Source organism: Notothenia rossii (genome assembly GCF_949606895.1).
Source record: "Notothenia rossii genome assembly, chromosome: 4".
Lineage (NCBI taxonomy): Eukaryota > Metazoa > Chordata > Actinopteri > Perciformes > Nototheniidae > Notothenia > Notothenia rossii.
In genome coordinates, this window is record NC_136902.1 from 73,289,461 (window position 1) to 73,306,587 (window position 17,127).

General features: G+C 42.8%; 1 long non-coding RNA gene across 1 annotated transcript in view; it reads left to right on the forward strand.

Moving 5' to 3' along the window:
* The window catches only part of LOC307037966, a 74,667-nt gene that overhangs the window by 35,829 nt on the left and 21,711 nt on the right, over positions 1 to 17,127 (forward strand). The window contains exon 2 of the long non-coding RNA XR_013807841.1: positions 1,371 to 1,588. This is a non-coding gene — a long non-coding RNA (uncharacterized lncRNA). The remainder of the gene's footprint in view (positions 1 to 1,370; positions 1,589 to 17,127) is intronic.

Below are 17,127 nucleotides of genomic sequence, written 5' to 3' on the forward strand. Positions count from 1 at the left end.
TCTGCTGCCATTGCTTTAACTCCCTCTCCTCCTATGTTTCTCAATAAATGTTTGAATTTAGTTGGATGATTAAATCTCTCAGACTGTCCACATACTGTATAGGATGTCTATATCTTTGAACAATGTGCGTCCATACTAATGAAGCTTATCGCAAGTTCAAGCAGGAAGACCAAGCTCTCCATTCATATTACACGTCACTTCTTTACCCTCTCCTCCCTCATTAAGTGACCGGGGGCGTCACTCCCCAGCTTACCAATAACTCCTCTCTCCATTCTCACAAGCCTATCGTTGCACCCTGCTAATCCCTTTATATCTGCTCTTCCCTCTTGTCAGCTGTCATTTCAGGTGACAATACGCAACCCTCCTCCACCCCTCTCGCCTCCCGTCTCCTACAGGACCAAGCTAATCCTTCTCCCTTCAGACCGGTCCCACCTACTTATCACCACCACCAGTGTCTAGACCCCGAGGGGTTTCTTCGGAGCGGTTCTTCCCCTCCTGAATGATAATCCTGCAAACCGGGGCCTAATCGCCAAACACCATTCCATTCTTCTGTCTCAATTCTGGCAATCATTATTTCAATCATATTATGTGTCCCAGTAATAAATATGTATTTCATACATCAACGTCTCTCCTGATTGAAGTGTTTTCAGGTAACTTTTAGTGAAGATCTTAGACAGAGAGTGCCTGGTTTATTTTTATGGCTTTCTGTTTTGTTCCCTTCTGCTTTCAGAGATGACTTAAACTGTTTTCAGGCATGTGGATGGAATTGGTCCAAACTGGAATATCTCAGCAAGGATTTTATGGATCAATTTTGTTCAGACATCATTGTCCCCAAAGATGAATCCTACAGACCTCTTTGATTTTGGGCTTTCCCTCAAGTGACACAATGATGTCAACATTTTATGTCTTTAGTGAAATTTCTCAACAACAGATGGATTGCCATTATATTTGGTACAAATATCCATGGTAACAAGATAATTATTCCGAAGCACTTTGGTGATAGTGTCACTTTTTACTTAACTAGAACAATTTCACAAGTGGCTTCAAAGTAATCACTGAGAAGGCGATCCAGAAAGCTGTGACTCTGTGACACTGCAGGATGGCAAGCATTGATTTCAAAATCTAAAGTATTTCCAATACACTCTAAAATGTAAGGCCAGAAATGTTAGATTTTTTGTATTTTTGAGAAAAAAAAATTAAAAAGCTTACCATTACCAAAGAATAAGCGCAGGCGGAAACAGAGAGAAAAGATGCTTTTTCAGATGCAGACAATTGTTCTCCTTCTGAATCCTCACTTGTATGCATTTTCTCATAACTTTCTCATAACTTTCTCATGTTCTGAACCCATCTCTTCCATCCTTCTACCTCAGGCCTGAGCCAGAAGAGGAGGCTTAAGCTGGTGTGCAGCAGCAGGGCTTAAGTGTTTCCTCTAGGCCCTAGGGCCTGTGGACAGGAGGAACCGCCGCTGGCCCTCAGCCTTCAGGGGTGGAAAGTATGTGTCGTAGACTGTGCTTCCACCTCCCACCTCCCACCTCCCAGCCTGGGAACGGAAGCTGGGAGCCGCCAGGGAAAACAAGCAGACAATCAGGTAGGGCCTGAGCGGGGAGAGAGAAAGAGAGGATAGGAGGGGAGGCGGGGCTGCTGGATACATCAGGTCCTGAAAGGCTCAACTGAAGCTCTAGGAAAAGCATACAGATGTAATGGGGTCTGGGATGGAGGTTTTGTTTATATGTTTGTGTGAGCATTTCCTCATCCATCAAAGAAAGTGAAAGGATGTGTGTGTTTTCAGAAGGACAGCGTGTATGTGTCTGTGTATGTCACACGCGCATGTGCATCGCTGAAACATAATCCGATATTAAAGTTCAGAGAGTGTTTGTACAGTGTGTGTGGTTTAGCGTGGGTGTGTGAGAACGTAGGGCACTGTGTGTGTGTGTGTGTGTGTGTGTGTGTGTGTGTGTGTGTGTGTGTGTGTGTGTGTGTGTGTGTGTGTGTGTGTGTGTGTGTGTGTGTGTGTGTGTGTGTGTGTGTGTGTGTGTGTGTGTGTGTGTGTGTGTGTGTGTGTGTGTGTGTGTGTGTGTGTGTGTGTGTGTGTGTGTTTTGTTAAGGACAGTGGCCAGCAGGGGACAGGGTGGGTTCAGGGGGGGGGGGGCTGCCAAAAGAGAGGAAGATTGTGGTGTTCAGTTTCTCCTCTTGGCCTGCACGTAACACAGTGTCTATGGGGGCATGAATCTCTCTCTCTCTCTCTCCCTCTCTCTCTCTCTCTCTCTCTCTCTCTCTCTCTCTCTCTTTTACTGTTTATCTCCCACAAACACAAACACACACAAACACATGAATAAAACAGAGCTGTTTCACTGTAAATGAGCAGGAAACTGAAAGCAGGAATTTCCCCATTTTGATATTTTTCAATGGTTTTTGAGTGACTGACAGGCAGCAATTGACAAGACTGGCATTTGTATATTGCTGTGTTCCTTTAAACATTAAAGTTATAATAATAATAAAAGTCCTGGTGAATCATTTAGAGCAGTTTCACAAATGCTAAAATAAATGATTCAGCCGACAAATTGAATTATAATAATAATAATAATACATGGGACTTTTATAGCGCTTTTCATGAAACTCAAAGACGCTTTATGTTTTTGTTGGACCCAGATTCATGTCAATTTTCAAACTTGTTGTATAAGCATCAACTAAAGCAGTCATTTAGCTTCACAGTAGTATCAAAACCACATATTTGGTCAAATGTGACTTTTTATGAATAAATGACTTTATTTCCGTTGTAGTGTATTGACAGAGATAAGCCAATGTAACATTTATTTATTTAAGATGTTGTTTTTCCAATATGTATAAAGTCAGGGATTAATTATCCTGTGAATGTCAGCCTCAATATAAAAGTTGTTTTTAAAGGATTTACACTGTACTGAATCTTTATATAGTTGACCACCACCAAGGTCCATTTATATTTATGAGCGTTGTCCCGCACAAAATCCAACAGATACAGTGGGATAAGTTCTGAGTGTAACTCATATTTTGGTAATAAATTAAGGAATTTCATTTCTATATTGTTTACTGAAATTAGTTAAAGTGATGGCATTTCTAATAATTCAAGTGTTTTTGTGACTAAATCATTTTAATTTCAGGAACTTGTTCAGATTATTCAATCTTATTTATAATGATTGTTATAGCTGTTTATCCACTTACCAGCCGGCAGAAATGATACGGTACAAGGGTACTACAAAAAGTACAGTTGTGTTGAATATTACAACTGATGTCCTCTCTTTTTCTCTGAAACAGGAAGTCACTAACATTTTATTGCTAAGAGGTGGCCCAAAGAGGTTGAACATGCTTGAGAGCTCTTTATGGTCGAATTCTCCCATAAATCTGTCACCTACTTCCTCCCACTAGTGATGAGACAGTATTGAATGCGGTTCATAATCCAGCTCTAGTTATCTAGCCTGTAATGTGAGTTTTTAACACACTGCTTGCAAGCAAAACAGTGATTTATGAGCCAAAATTGAGTTATTAGTCGTCGTTACTGATATAAACAGACATATCTTTAATTCCCCAGCTTGGTTCACGTGCTCTACACTTGTAATTGGAAGCCATATTGTGATCAAATCAGCAGCAGTCAGGACTGGTTTGGATCATATGTTCTCTTTGAGTTTTCTGAGCAAAGGTTCCCGAGGTCACTGGATCCGGTGCAGTGCCTCGAATCGTGTTCCAGTGTTTGGTGGCTGCTCTCCTTGGGATTGTGTCATTTCCTTTTTTGCACTAATATATTGGAAATAAGTGAATTACATAAAACAATAAACCAGTTAACTGTGTTACGGGATCACGCAGCCGTTTATGTTGTTGTATTTATTAGCATTTCATTTACTCGCTCTGTCTACATTACATCATTTATTGATGTATGTGCTATAGATTTGAGTATCCATGTGTGATCGCCCCCGTGGATGTATCCATGGTTGCCTTTCTGTCTGTGTTTGGTACGTGCTCCATTGACTGTCCTGGGTCGCAGTGGGACGTCACTGATTGAAGCCGAGTTGAGAGAGGGGTGAGACGGAGGGGATCGGGGGGTGTGGACGTGACATCCCCAGCTGGTCTGTGACATCATTCCGGCGGGGACAGGATGCAGGGGAGTTGGGAGGCGTTAGGGTACAGTAGGTGACATCAGGGCTCTGTCTGGGTCTCTTGGTCCTCCAGCTGGGTAAACGACATAGAAAGAGACACCCCCGATCCCACCCCTTCATCTCTGCCTTTGTCTGCAGCCCACCACCCTTTCTTCGAGCCTCTCTTATCCATGAAAACGTTTATGTTCATAGACATTACCTGACTCACAGACTTATGATGCCATGTGTTTCCTCGTTCCGGCGGCCCTTTATCTTACTCTCTCTTTTATGTGTGTGTGTGTGTGTGTGTGTGTGTGTGTGTGTGTGTGTGTGTGTGTGTGTGTGTGTGTGTGTGTGTGTGTGTGTGTGTGTGTGTGTGTGTGTGTGTGTGTGTGTGTGTGTGTGTGTGTGTGTGTGTGTGTGTGTGTGTGTGTGTGTGTGTGTGTGTGTGTGTGTGTGTGTGTGTGTGTGTGTGTGTGTGTTTATGTTTGTGTATGTGTCTGTCCCTCATCCGCTCACTCAGACCTCACATGTCCATTGACTGTGATCAAACGGAACTCCTGCTGGCTTACATGTAGACGAACATATAAACAGTACATGCGCATAGACATGACGAGTTTGCCCTCTTCTTGCAAGGACAAAGTTGAGCCCCCACCCACTGACTCACCCCCCGCTCCAAAATGAATTATGCACCTGGTGGGAGCTGTGTAGCCACCAAGTGCCCTCCAGAAAATGTAGTTGTGTCCCCATGTTCATTATTAGAAATATTTATGTACTTAGAGAACAAACGGTTTTGTAGACCCAGTGTTGTACAGGATGCAAACTATATTTGGATCTCAGATTTGTTGGCGCTACAGCAAATGTAAAGGTTATAACAATGATACATTTTAGGTAAGCTATTCCAACACAGTTCTTAAGGGTGCTTTTAACTCATTTGTGGAATATGATTTGATGCACATTTTCGAGCCTCTATACCGAATTTGGCGATTCAAACATAAGTAATATATTTCCGAGTGTTGGCATTACAACGACAAATCTTTAGGGGGGGCTCTTTCATAATTAAACAGATCAGTTTTGCATTGGCTATTAGAAATAAAGGCACAGATCTATCAGATTCTCCTTGGGCCCTAAAGGTCTTGGGCCTGCCTCAGCAGATTAACCACAGGAATTCAGAGTTTGGTAGCAGCCGAGGTATAGTTTCAAAAACATTGTACAGGATGGATGACACCTGCTATAAAAACTGCATTAAAAAAGTATAATTTCATGTCAAATGTATGTATTGGTATTCATATGTTTTTGTGCCGTAACCTCAAATTGTAATGAGTCATCAGTGTCACAGACCAACTTGTTTTTTGGATTGGAGTTTTATGCAGTGTATTCCTTCCTGGTTCAAAGAAACCTAACTGACCATGTAAACCAGATAAATAATCATGATGCAGTCATTGGTTGCTATTTATGATCAGTTGTCAGTTTTGTATTGAACCTAAGAACATCAATTAAAGTCAGCAACAAACTAGAGTGAAAACAGCCTTTACGTCACGGTGTTATGAACACTGATGTGATTGCTTTGTGATACTCAAACGGATGTGGGTTTGAAAATGAATACTACAGACAACACATACGCTGCTTTCTGAGCTAAACAAAACAATTTTAATCAGCAAATGGATTTCAAATAGTTTGCATCACTAGACCTCAGCTGCGTCATTTTTATTCATATTGAAACTGAAGTCAACAGGTTGATTTCATTTTACGAAACACTTTCAAGCCCCCTCATGAAGCCTTTAAAAACACACACATGCATACACACGCATACACACACAGGCGTAATACTGTTCTGTACGTTCATTTCTATGACAACAGAGAGGGAGAGCAAGTGTGAGAGAGCGGGCTGCCAGTCACACAGAGTGGTTGGCCGTTGGTTTGCACATCTCCGCATTTGAATGTGAAACACATGTTAATGTGTGGGTGGGAGTCAAGAGAATAGAGGAGAGGGTATCCATGTCTCAATATGAAAACGCCCCGTCTGTCCATCTGCAGGAACATTTAATAAGACTTGCTCACCAGCAGACCTTTTTTCAATCCCCTCTCTTTCTCTCTCTTTTTTCCTTCTCTTCAGCGCAGAGCTCTCCTTATCTGTGATCTCCAAACTCACATTCTTTTCTATGCAAATAAGTTTGGAGACAAAAAAAAAGTGTGTTTCATTGCAGTTGTGAGTGTTTATGCCTGTGTAGTGTTCTGCTTTCCTGTACCTTCTGTGTTTGTTTAGGTGTGTAAATGTTTGCGCTAAGAACTTTACTATCTGTCGTATGGTGCAAGATTTCTCCTGTGTGTGTACTACGCATGTTGCACCGCAGCATGTGTTTGTTTGAGAGACCTGTTATTGTAGGGGTTGAATGTGCAAGAGGGGGCTGAGTGCGTGGCAACCGCTGGCCTGCCCCCCCTCGGTGCTCTGGTGTGTGTCTCTGGGCTCTGCAGTGGGTTTATGATGTCTGGCAGAGAGTATAGAGAGTGCAGATGGCAGGAGTGAGAGAGAAAAGGAGGCGGGAGGGAGGGAGAGGTGTGTGGTTGCATTAATATGGTCTGCAATTCTCGTTAAGACTAATCAGGGACTTCCTGCACCAAGAGGAGCATGAGTTCACCTTCCCAAGTACCCCAGAACAACATACACACTGACGAATGCATGCACACTTTCAGAAAACATGATTCACAAAACAATTGTACACTCTAAAATCCTTCTGGCTCCCACACATCTCTCACTTCCTACTCTCTGTTGCTGGATGCCGTAGGTCCATCACTATGTCTCTGTTTCTGCCATATGTATCCCTCTCTGTTTGTTTGGCTCTTCATTCACTGAAGCTGGCCATAAAATAAGTTGGAAGGAACTGCAAGAAACTGTAAATGGAGCTTTTTCCACTCTCGGGGTGACTTACCATATGCACAGAGTCACGTGAGACTAAAGCGAATAGTTCACTCTCCCTCATAAAGACCCTCGTCCCAACGTGAACTCTGAGGGGTCATGAACTTTAGCTGGAGTGCAAAGGAACTGGCACTAAGGGTGGAGATTGACAAAGACGGGCAAGTTGGCATTACAATGGCGCGCATGACATCCTGGAATGTGAAACAAACTGGCGCACTCGCCAGCGGTAAATCATTCGCATTGGCATACTGCAGAAAAAAAAAGTCTTAAGCCTGACAGGAATCAAGACATTTGCATGTGTGCAGAGCGTGTAATACCATCTGTGACCGTTTAGCAGCTCGGATTCTGTGTGGCCATGATGGCATGTGGAATCTTAGGGCAATGTGTTGACCACAGAAACAATAGAAACGAGATTCCACAATGAAAATGTCATAAGCACCCTCGCCCCATTCCCTCTCCCTCCGCCCATCCCGTCCTCCACTTTTTCCCGAGTTTAAAAGAGCCCTGGGGTAAGATAAATTAATGTATTTAAGATGTGGAAATCAGATATTGAAATCTTTGCCCTCACCCTTCTCCCCCTTCTTCCCCTGCTTCTCCCTAAACCCCAAGCCTCTCCTCACCCCCTTCCCCCTGCACTGCTGCTCTCTTTAATAGAGTTTAATAGTGCACAGGGAGACAGTGTGATAAATAGACTGAGAAAAACTGAAGAGATTTGTTTCAAAACATATTTTTTTCACAGTGCACATTTTGTGTCCATTTTTTTCTTTTACTGTGCCCTGGGCTTTGCAATTGATAGCCTCCTCAAAACTCAACCACCACCAGCACCCTCCTCCTTCTCCTCTTCTTCCCTCCACACCTTCCCACCCCACTGAACCCTGGCCAGCCACAGCTGCCTGACCAGATGTGAAAGAGAAAAGAAAGGGAGAAGAAGGAGAGATGGAGGACAGGGAGAGGCCACCTCCTGCAGGGAATGAGGATTGAAAGGGAGTGAGTGGGTAAGGAAGGTATGGAATAAAAAAACGGAGATTTGAAGAGAGAGGAAAGGAGATGGATGGAAGAACTTAGAAAGCATAGAACATGAATTCTTCTTTTTTAGAAAGTACCTGGCCTTGTCATTAAAGACCACCCAGGCCTCAGTGTGTTCGGTCATCAATTATGGCCGAACTCATCACCTCTGCATCCCCTTTTCACGCCTTTAATCATTACCGAAGACCAAGATAAGAACAAACCTTTAAAACAGAACAGTGGACAACCATTCATGGCTCATTCGCAGGTTAGAGGGGTTCGCATGTATTCAGGCTTCTCTATGGGCAGAGCTGATTTATGTAGCAGCTCAGCGCTCTAAGCCCTGAGTCCGCGCTCACACCGTACTCCTGGGGGCAGTCTGATTAGAGATGGAGGAGAGAAACCATGCACTCACACACCCCACCATTTGGTTTTCATTATACACATGTACTTGCACACCCATAACACACACACGCTCACACTTTAGCACGCACACACAAAGATGCAGATGCAGACTTGTGCAATCTCAAAGATGTAGTGCCATTGCTTATTTACATGTGTATTGTGAAATTGGGCATTGGCAGTTGTAGCCCTGGATAAAAGGAGAAAAAGGCAAATGGAGATTTGAATAGGCAATACTTTTAAGAAAGATTGCAACACATTTCTCAAACGATATTTAGGTGCATGCTGAACCGTGTTATTCCTGATTTAATTGACATGATAAGTTAAAATCCACTTTTCTCCTTCTTCTTTTTGCTTTACAGCAATATGTTGAGTCCAAAAAAAGCTTCATTATCAAAGTAAAGCCCTTTTATACATGCTCAGAGTGGCAGATATATTGGGAGTTGCCGTTAAGCTGGTGCTGTCAACCCCGAAAACCAAGTTTTGTGCATTTTCCTAAAAAAAAAGCCCGGGACAGGATGGTACCCCATGCTGTTTTAACACAAGTGTTAATATGAGAGAACTGTAAACACTTGGCTGTAATCACAGACAGCAGCATGTGGCCACAATGAGATGAGGAGATGCATGTGTTATAGGTAGAAAATGGGAGAGCCTGAGGCGCGAAAGCTAATTTACAACACAAAATGTTGATTTTAACAACACTGGCCTGGCGTGTGTGATCTACCAAGGTCTCTTCTGTGTTTTTGATCATGGGCCATTTGCAGCATGTCATTAAAACCTTGTTAAATATCTGTTTGTCAAACACCCCTACTGTTATACACACACTGTCTCCCTCCAGGAAAGCCCATTGATACACTCAGTCCTGATGTCTCCTTCTCACTGCCCTCACCTTGCTGCCTCAGGCAAACCCCCCCACGCCGCCACAAGACATTTTTTCCACACCATGCTCCCACCCCGACACCTCACCCTGAGTGATATCAGACTCCTCGCAATGGACGGAAACCTAACACACGTAACCTCAGTGCGCTGTGCCCCTCACCAGGTCAGGGACTTAATTCTGGAGCTCTAATGGGTAAACCAGATGCACATAGACAAACACACCCAATCAAACCACACACAAGATGTTCCATACAATAAAGATAATACGTCATAGGTAGAGTGCTGCTGAGCATAGTGGCAGAAGAGGGAGGACACATTAAATAAGGATGCATTTTCCTCTATCTAACACATTTGAGACATATGTAATGATAAAGGATTTCAAGAAGAAATCTTTGAGTGCCGAAAAGATATAGAGTAGCGTTGGCGGCCTAAAAACAGCCCTCCACCTTAGGTTGGGCATGAATTAAACAAACAAAAAAGGTGTGAAAGGAGAAAATTGTGAGAATTTAGAATTTGGTTTCTTGTTTTATGTTTTTGTGTCTATTTATGCATTATTTTATAAATGCATTATTAACCTATTAAATTTGATTACTATAATTATTCAGATAACTTCAATTTTATATTACATGGGGAATGGAGGAGAGGTATACCTGACAGGGCCTTAATTGTTGAAAAGCACCAAATGAAATGTGCTCGATATTTCCATTAAAGAAAATGTGGATGGATCAAAGTTTCCAATACTTGGATGAGTTTTATACTTCTTTAAACAACACTGGGAGACTTAAAGTTGGAGGTGCCTTTATGTCAAATAATGTGTTGCTTATTTAAAGAAGCACCTGCTGTCGGTACACCCGCTGTCCCTAGTGATATGCTCAAGTGTGTGAAGAACAATGAGGTGGACAGAAGTGGGTGAGAGGATTCTGCAGGGGACGTAGTGGAGACAGATCAGGCTCTCCAAGGGGGTGTCGCTGTCTGACAGGAAGTGTAGGTCAGCGATGGCTGTGTGTCTGTGTGCGTGTCTGTGTGTGTCTCCGTCTGTGTGTGTGGCCAGGTCTCCAGCAGCAGGTCAAGGCTGTACAGCCAGCAGGAAATGACCCAAAACATGCACATGAAGATTTAACCCCATGTGCACCATCTCATCTTCTCCTCTGAGGCTCTTATTTGTACGATAACTACCATCACTTCTACTGTCAACAGAGATGTACATTTAGCAGCAAACAAGTTAGTTTATAACATAATAATTGTTGTTATTGTGAATGTAAAGAAATACAGTCGCAGGTCAATCTGAGGGTAAATTGTAAATGTATGGAAGGGAATGTAATTGTATCAATGATAATCAAATCATGGCTGCATAATAATGACGTAATTCTTGGAAGTGAATAAAGTAACAAAAGGTATACGTGAGAATTCCAATACACGTAAGAATATTTGGAATACTTGAGCGGAGGTGCTCTAAATTTAGCTTCCCCTTGACTTTCCCTCCCCCCCTCCCAACACTTCTGCCTTCCAGCCTGAAACAATGGACCCCCTATGTTCCTCCCCCTTCCTCCCCCCCACCCAACACACACACACACTTCTTGTGCCATTATTGGATATGCTACCTCTCCCTTTTTAGGTGCATGTGTTTGTGCCTTGAGTCCATCAGGCCTCTGGAGTCTCATAAGGAAGAGCGCAATGTTTAGCGGCTCCTGTGCTCACTTTGCAATGCAGTTTCCATGGCAATAGGGACACACTGCCTCGATCGACAGGAAGTGACTCCTGGGTCTGTAGGAATTCTCCGACGGCAGGCCCCGACTGACGTTATGTGGGCAATTGAATTGAGCGCACTAAGCCTTTGGACAGGATATCTCGACCTGTTAGCACACAGGTTTGCATCATTGTTGTCCAACTCTGATTGACCCATTTGCTTATCATGTTATGTAAGCAGCATTTGTAGTATCCACTGACACTGTGCGTCAGTTTCAATTGCCTATCTGTGCGTCTTCATCCTGCTGCCACTCTGTAAGGGCATGGTTGTCTACAGTAGCACACAAACAGGAGTTGTTGGGGTGATCTGAGGTTCATCCTGTTTTGGTCTGCGGCTGCAACCTTGAAACATGTCATTTTCCTGGAGTGTCTTGGTAAAAACAGATGGTTGTTATTATCAAGGTTTGTGAGGAAGCTTCCCTGGCAGCTCATTAGTTCATACTCTCCTTCCGCCTGTCTCGTGTCCACTCGCCCCTCAGATAATGTATTGCAACCACATAACATACATTTTCCCCCTTTGGTATCCCCTTTAAAGGCATAGTTTGATATTTTGGGAAACGTGCTCATTTTCTTGCAGAGAGTAAGATGAGTATACACACCATTCTAATGTCTGTATAAAGATAATATAGTCATAAAGTACGTTAGCTAAGCAAAGACTAACATGTACAGTAGCCTAGCTCTTTTCCAAGGTAACAACATCTACCTCTTAAGCTTGCATATTTGCACAAAACATAATGTTTGTAGTCCATACAACAAAGACCATACGCTGTTTGACAGGTGATTATTGTATATGCCAATCTATTGACCCGGACCCTTAATTTCCCAGAGTTCTAAGGTTGCCATGATCCTGGCCACAAAATAATTGTACTACGTTTGCTCAGGGTCATGTTAACTGTTTACTACTATTTCAAGTTTCAAGTTAAGCTTAACTTATTATCTGCTGGCTTAAGGTTCAGGGGTGTACCGTACAAAGATGTGGGTCGTATGAATCTTCACCTTTAACTTAAATTATATGTTTTTCATTTAGCTGACACTTTTATCCAAAGCAACTGACAATGCAATAATCCATAAAGATACAAACTAACAACAACAAGAAAAGTGCAGGTTTGCTTCTCATGAGACAAACCATTGTAAGTACTGCTGCATTAGTTTCAAATGGGTTGAACTCTTAAAGTGCAGTTTTCTTTTTCTTTTGTGTTAAATGTAATGGCCAAGGTACAATCGAATCAGGTGGGTTTTCATTTTGCGACCAAAGAAATAGATATTATTTGCTGTCTTGATATCAATGGAGAGCTCGTTCCACCACTTTTGGAGCAAGGAGAGCAAAACCGCTGTGTTTTTATTGAGGGGTACCTGGGTCCGACTCGCAGTGAGGGAGTAGCAAGCCAATTGGCTGATGCAGAGCGAAGTGCATGTGCTGGAGGAGCGATGTAGTGTATAGGAGAACTTATGTAGGTTGATATAATAAAGGTTTTATTATAATGAATGAACAATTCAAACCCAATATTGTATTTAGGGCCACACCAACCCATCACATGTATTATCTTGTGCATCATTTTAAATACATTATCTTAAAATGTTCCCTTTCCCTTGAATTCAAGAGAGTGTTCTGTATGTTTCCACAGCAAGAGTTTCTAATGACTTATCCCACAACAAGTTATTCCTGTTTAATATTATTTTTTAATCCTTGTTTGTCCCTTATAGTCCCTCTTCCTCTTTTTCCATGTTCTGAACTGTACAAATGTGCATGTGTGTTTGTGTATCTAGAGCGAGTGTGTCAGTGTCCATCTCTCCGTGGCAGAATTCCAGTAAAACTGAGCCAGTGAGGGGTCTCTGTCTCACATCCCTCTTCAATCAAACACAAACACACACGTCCGGCCAGCCTGGCCCACGCTATCTTTCCCTGCCTCCTAGTGCCAGATGCACACACCCTGCGCTCTCCCTCTTCTCCTCCTCTTCAACATTCCTCCTCTGCCTCCTCTCTCTCCTCTGCTTGCTTTTCCTCCCCCCTTCCTCCTCTCTGGTTCAGCACCCCTGTGCATCACATTGTCTCCCGGCTCTTCATCTTTCTCCACTTCCTGTGTTCTGCTCCTTGTGCCCCATACACCACCCCCCCCTCCTTCCTACCCCGCTTCTCTCTCTCCTCGCGACGTGACTTTTAGCACAGACAGTGGGGCCGCTGCCAGTAAACTAGGGCAGCACAGGCTGAAGATGTGCACTCTCTCTCGCTTTGGTGTCCATGCAAAAGGCTGACTGTGACATACGCAGACGAGACAGAGACCGATATGGTTTAGAGTGATTTGGATTTGTTGTCTTTGTTTATGCCATCCTATGTACATGCAAGGCAACAAAATAAAGGAATGGATAACTTTTTTGCTGAGTTATTGATACTGCTCTTGTCCTTTATATATCTGTCGGAGGTGTCATGTCCCTTCAGCTTGTAGACCCCAGAGTGTCTTGGGGCGCCACTGCTGCACCTCTTTTTTTCATCTGTCTGAAGCGATAGCCCCTATGCTCCGATTGGTTAGCTGTCCGGCTCCTCTGTGATTTTTCAACCACTCAGAGATCACGTACTACGTGTTGGATCGCTAGCCGATAGAAGCGCAAGTGTTACGTTGTGATGTCACTATGTTGTGGAAGTAAACAAAGAAATCCAATGGAGGGACGGGGGACAGGGGGGGGGGGGATTTTAGCCTTTGCAGAAAATGTACATGCATAAAAAACCTATATAACATACTACAGGAAAGGGGAAACCCCAAAAAGCATAATAGGGCCCGCATAAAGAAGGGGGACATTTTTTGTGCAAACATTTTGACTTTAAGATTTAAAAAACCTGAGCAACATAGTTGTTCTGCGCTTGTTTTTTTTATTTATCACCAATCCTAGTTTGCCGGGAATGCTCTAATTTCATTTTATACTTTAACCCACTTACTGTGTACAGGAGGCGTGTGGTGCAGTGGGTTGTGCGTTGGTGTTCGGATCAGGGGTCCCAGGTTCAAACCCCACTGCAGTCAGCATGTCGTTGTGTCCCTGAGACACTTCACCCCAAATTGCTCCTGTGCGGATTGTCCACAGTATTGAGTATGTAAGTTGCTTTGGATAAAAGCATCTAACAAGTGACATGTAATACTGTCTTACACAGAATGCTGTTTCTTTTAGTTTTACTTTCAGAATTCATTTGTTTCACTTATTGGCTAACAATATTCATAGCTAATAGAGGCATTGAGACTCAGCTGAGAAACACGTTTTGTAATGTAATGTGATCGTGGGAATGAGAGAAAAGTCTGATTTGCCAGAAGAGAGCAATAAAGAGAAAGAACGACATAAAGAGGGGGGAGACAAGCTGCAGCTGGTACAGGAAGTGAGGATGATGCCAGTGAAGGGCATGAGAGCGATCTCACAGAAGACACACACACACACACACACACGGCAGAGTGAAGCCTGGTTGTCCAGACATGTTGTTTTGTGTCTGCGTATGTGTGTTTTTGCAAGTGTTATCAGTAAGGGTTGAAGATGGAGACAGAAGACGTCGGACCTTCCTTCTCTCAGTGTTTACACTCAGTCTAAACAGCAGACCAGCCACTGAGGCTAATGGGGCTCTAATCTAGAGCTGGATGACACACACATGTCATTTTCAGAGCTTTCCAAATGGAAAAGTAACCTCTGCGTGCCACATGTACATTTACAGCATGCTCTCACTGAACGTTTATACTTTTACTGGATATAATTCAGTTGGCGTTCATGAGAATAACCTTTTTATTTTTTCAAAGCATCCTTTTTTTTTCACCCATAGGGAGCCATTTGAGGTTTATTGCCTTCCTCAATAACTTACCAACTTGTTAACAAACACAAAAATGATGTCATTTAGAAGATTTCATGTTTTTAATAAATGTAAAAATGTATGCAGGAAGACACCCTCCAACAGAGATGCACAGACATACAGATATCACACCCTTGCCTTCTTCTCACCTTTTAGAGTGCTTGTGTCACTCTTGTTCTGACCAAAACGCACACATGCGCGCACTCTCACAAAGTGAAAGTGATGAAGCACTTAGTAATTTATTAGCCTTGTCAAACTGAACAGAATAATAATGGAGTGCTTTTAAGTGTGTAACTCCACACTAAGAAGGTAATAGAGAACCTATTTTTAACAGCTCAGTGATTTTCTTAGTTCTGTGACACAAGGACACACACTCACGCACACACGCACACACGCACACACACACACACACACACACACACTCACGCACACACGCACACACGCACACACGCACACACACACACGCACACACACACGCACACACACATTTGTGCCCAGTCTTTCCCTGAGCGTGCGTCACCAAGCACAATAGCGTCGAAGTTGAAGCATCAGATCCGGCAGTCTCACCTTCACACTTTGTGTTATACACAGAACACATCTCACTGCCAACGCTTTCACATGAAGTCATGCTCAATTAAAGGTCACACAACTTGTATACGCCTAACACACTGAGCCTATATGTGTCTCTTGAAGGAAGACACACTCTCACCTTCTGAACTGCAATTGTTTGCATGCCAGCTCATTAGGTTGTTCAACTGTTCCCCTTCCAGGCCTGCAGTATTAAGGCTCTCTCTACCTTTCCTCTGATAGATAAAGATCTCATTAATACTTCTAATGTTTGGGATGCCTATACTGTGTGTGTGTGTGTGTGTGTGTGTGTGTGTGTGTGTGTGTGTGTGTGTGTGTGTGTGTGTGTGTGTGTGTGTGTGTGTGTGTGTGTGTGTGTGTGTGTGTGTGTGTGTGTGTGTGTGTGTGTGTGTGTGTGTGTGTGTGTGTGTGTGTGTGTGTGTGTGTGTGTGTGTGTGTGTGTGTCACCCAGCCAGGCTGGCCGTCAGCCTCTCTCCCCCAAGGCCACGCTACTTGTTGCCGCTGCACTCCTCTTTGCTGACTTTGCAGACTTTATGATGTAAAGTCCCTGTTTGGTTTACTGTGTGTGCTTCTAACTGTTGATTCCAGCAACCGTGTTTGACAAGTCCATGAACCTCTTATACCAGTTTATACTATCACCATGTGAGCTGGTATGAAATGTTAAGTTTCTGGAAAGTTTAGCTCATACTCGGGGTCAATTTCTAGGTGTTTTGGCATCATGGTGCGCACAAGGCTGTGCTGTTTTTTACACTTGTATGCATGTTTCCTCTATCATTTATTTGCATGTTGCTTGGCAAAAAGAGTATATATATTGTGTGCGCTGAGAGAAACAGGATGGGTGGATTTGTCAGGGCAGGTGCCCACATGTTAGTCAATCTGCAGGCAGGAAATTGCACTGGCATAGAGACACAAACAGATGCGTTGCCCACAATATACACCCAATTTGTCACCCCAGCCCCTTCAGAAACTGAAGCAATACTTCCTCCAAGTACTTCTCGTGACCCTGCTTTGCTTCTCACACTGTCTTCAGCTATATTCCTTTTTTATTTCATAAATTGTAATTCACCCAAACCACCCAACATAATCTTAGTTCCTCTATTCTCTCAAAACAACAAAAAAGCATCATGTTGTAGCTTTGCAGTTTACTCCACGTTGGCTAAACTGTTAATAACCAACTTAAAAACGGTCTAAATGTTGGCCTCCCATGTCCTCCAGTCACAAGCCCTTACAAATAATATCAATGCGTTTGTTTCTCTTTTATCATAATAACAACGTTGTTTACTTTTAAAGTGAAAGTATTTTCGCACTGAAGTGGCCACAACCAGATGACACATTATTTCTCTTAATTGCCCACAATTCTGTAGGGTCTTTTAAAAAAGAACTATTTGCAACAATATAATATGCTTTAAACTTTGAATTTGTAAATTGTGTTATTTCATATTTCAAAAATGTAATTGTCTCACAACAGGTTTGCAGAAGCAATAGAAAAAATGTTTACAAAGTTAATGACCGTGAACCAAAAAACACTGCACTATACATGTTCTTATATTGTGGTTTTGGAATAACAAACTGTATACACATTTCATTTGAACAGGCTGTTTCAATGGGCCTTATTAAAAAATAATGTATTATATAAGCACACTTTGTTATGGCTGTTAGTCTTC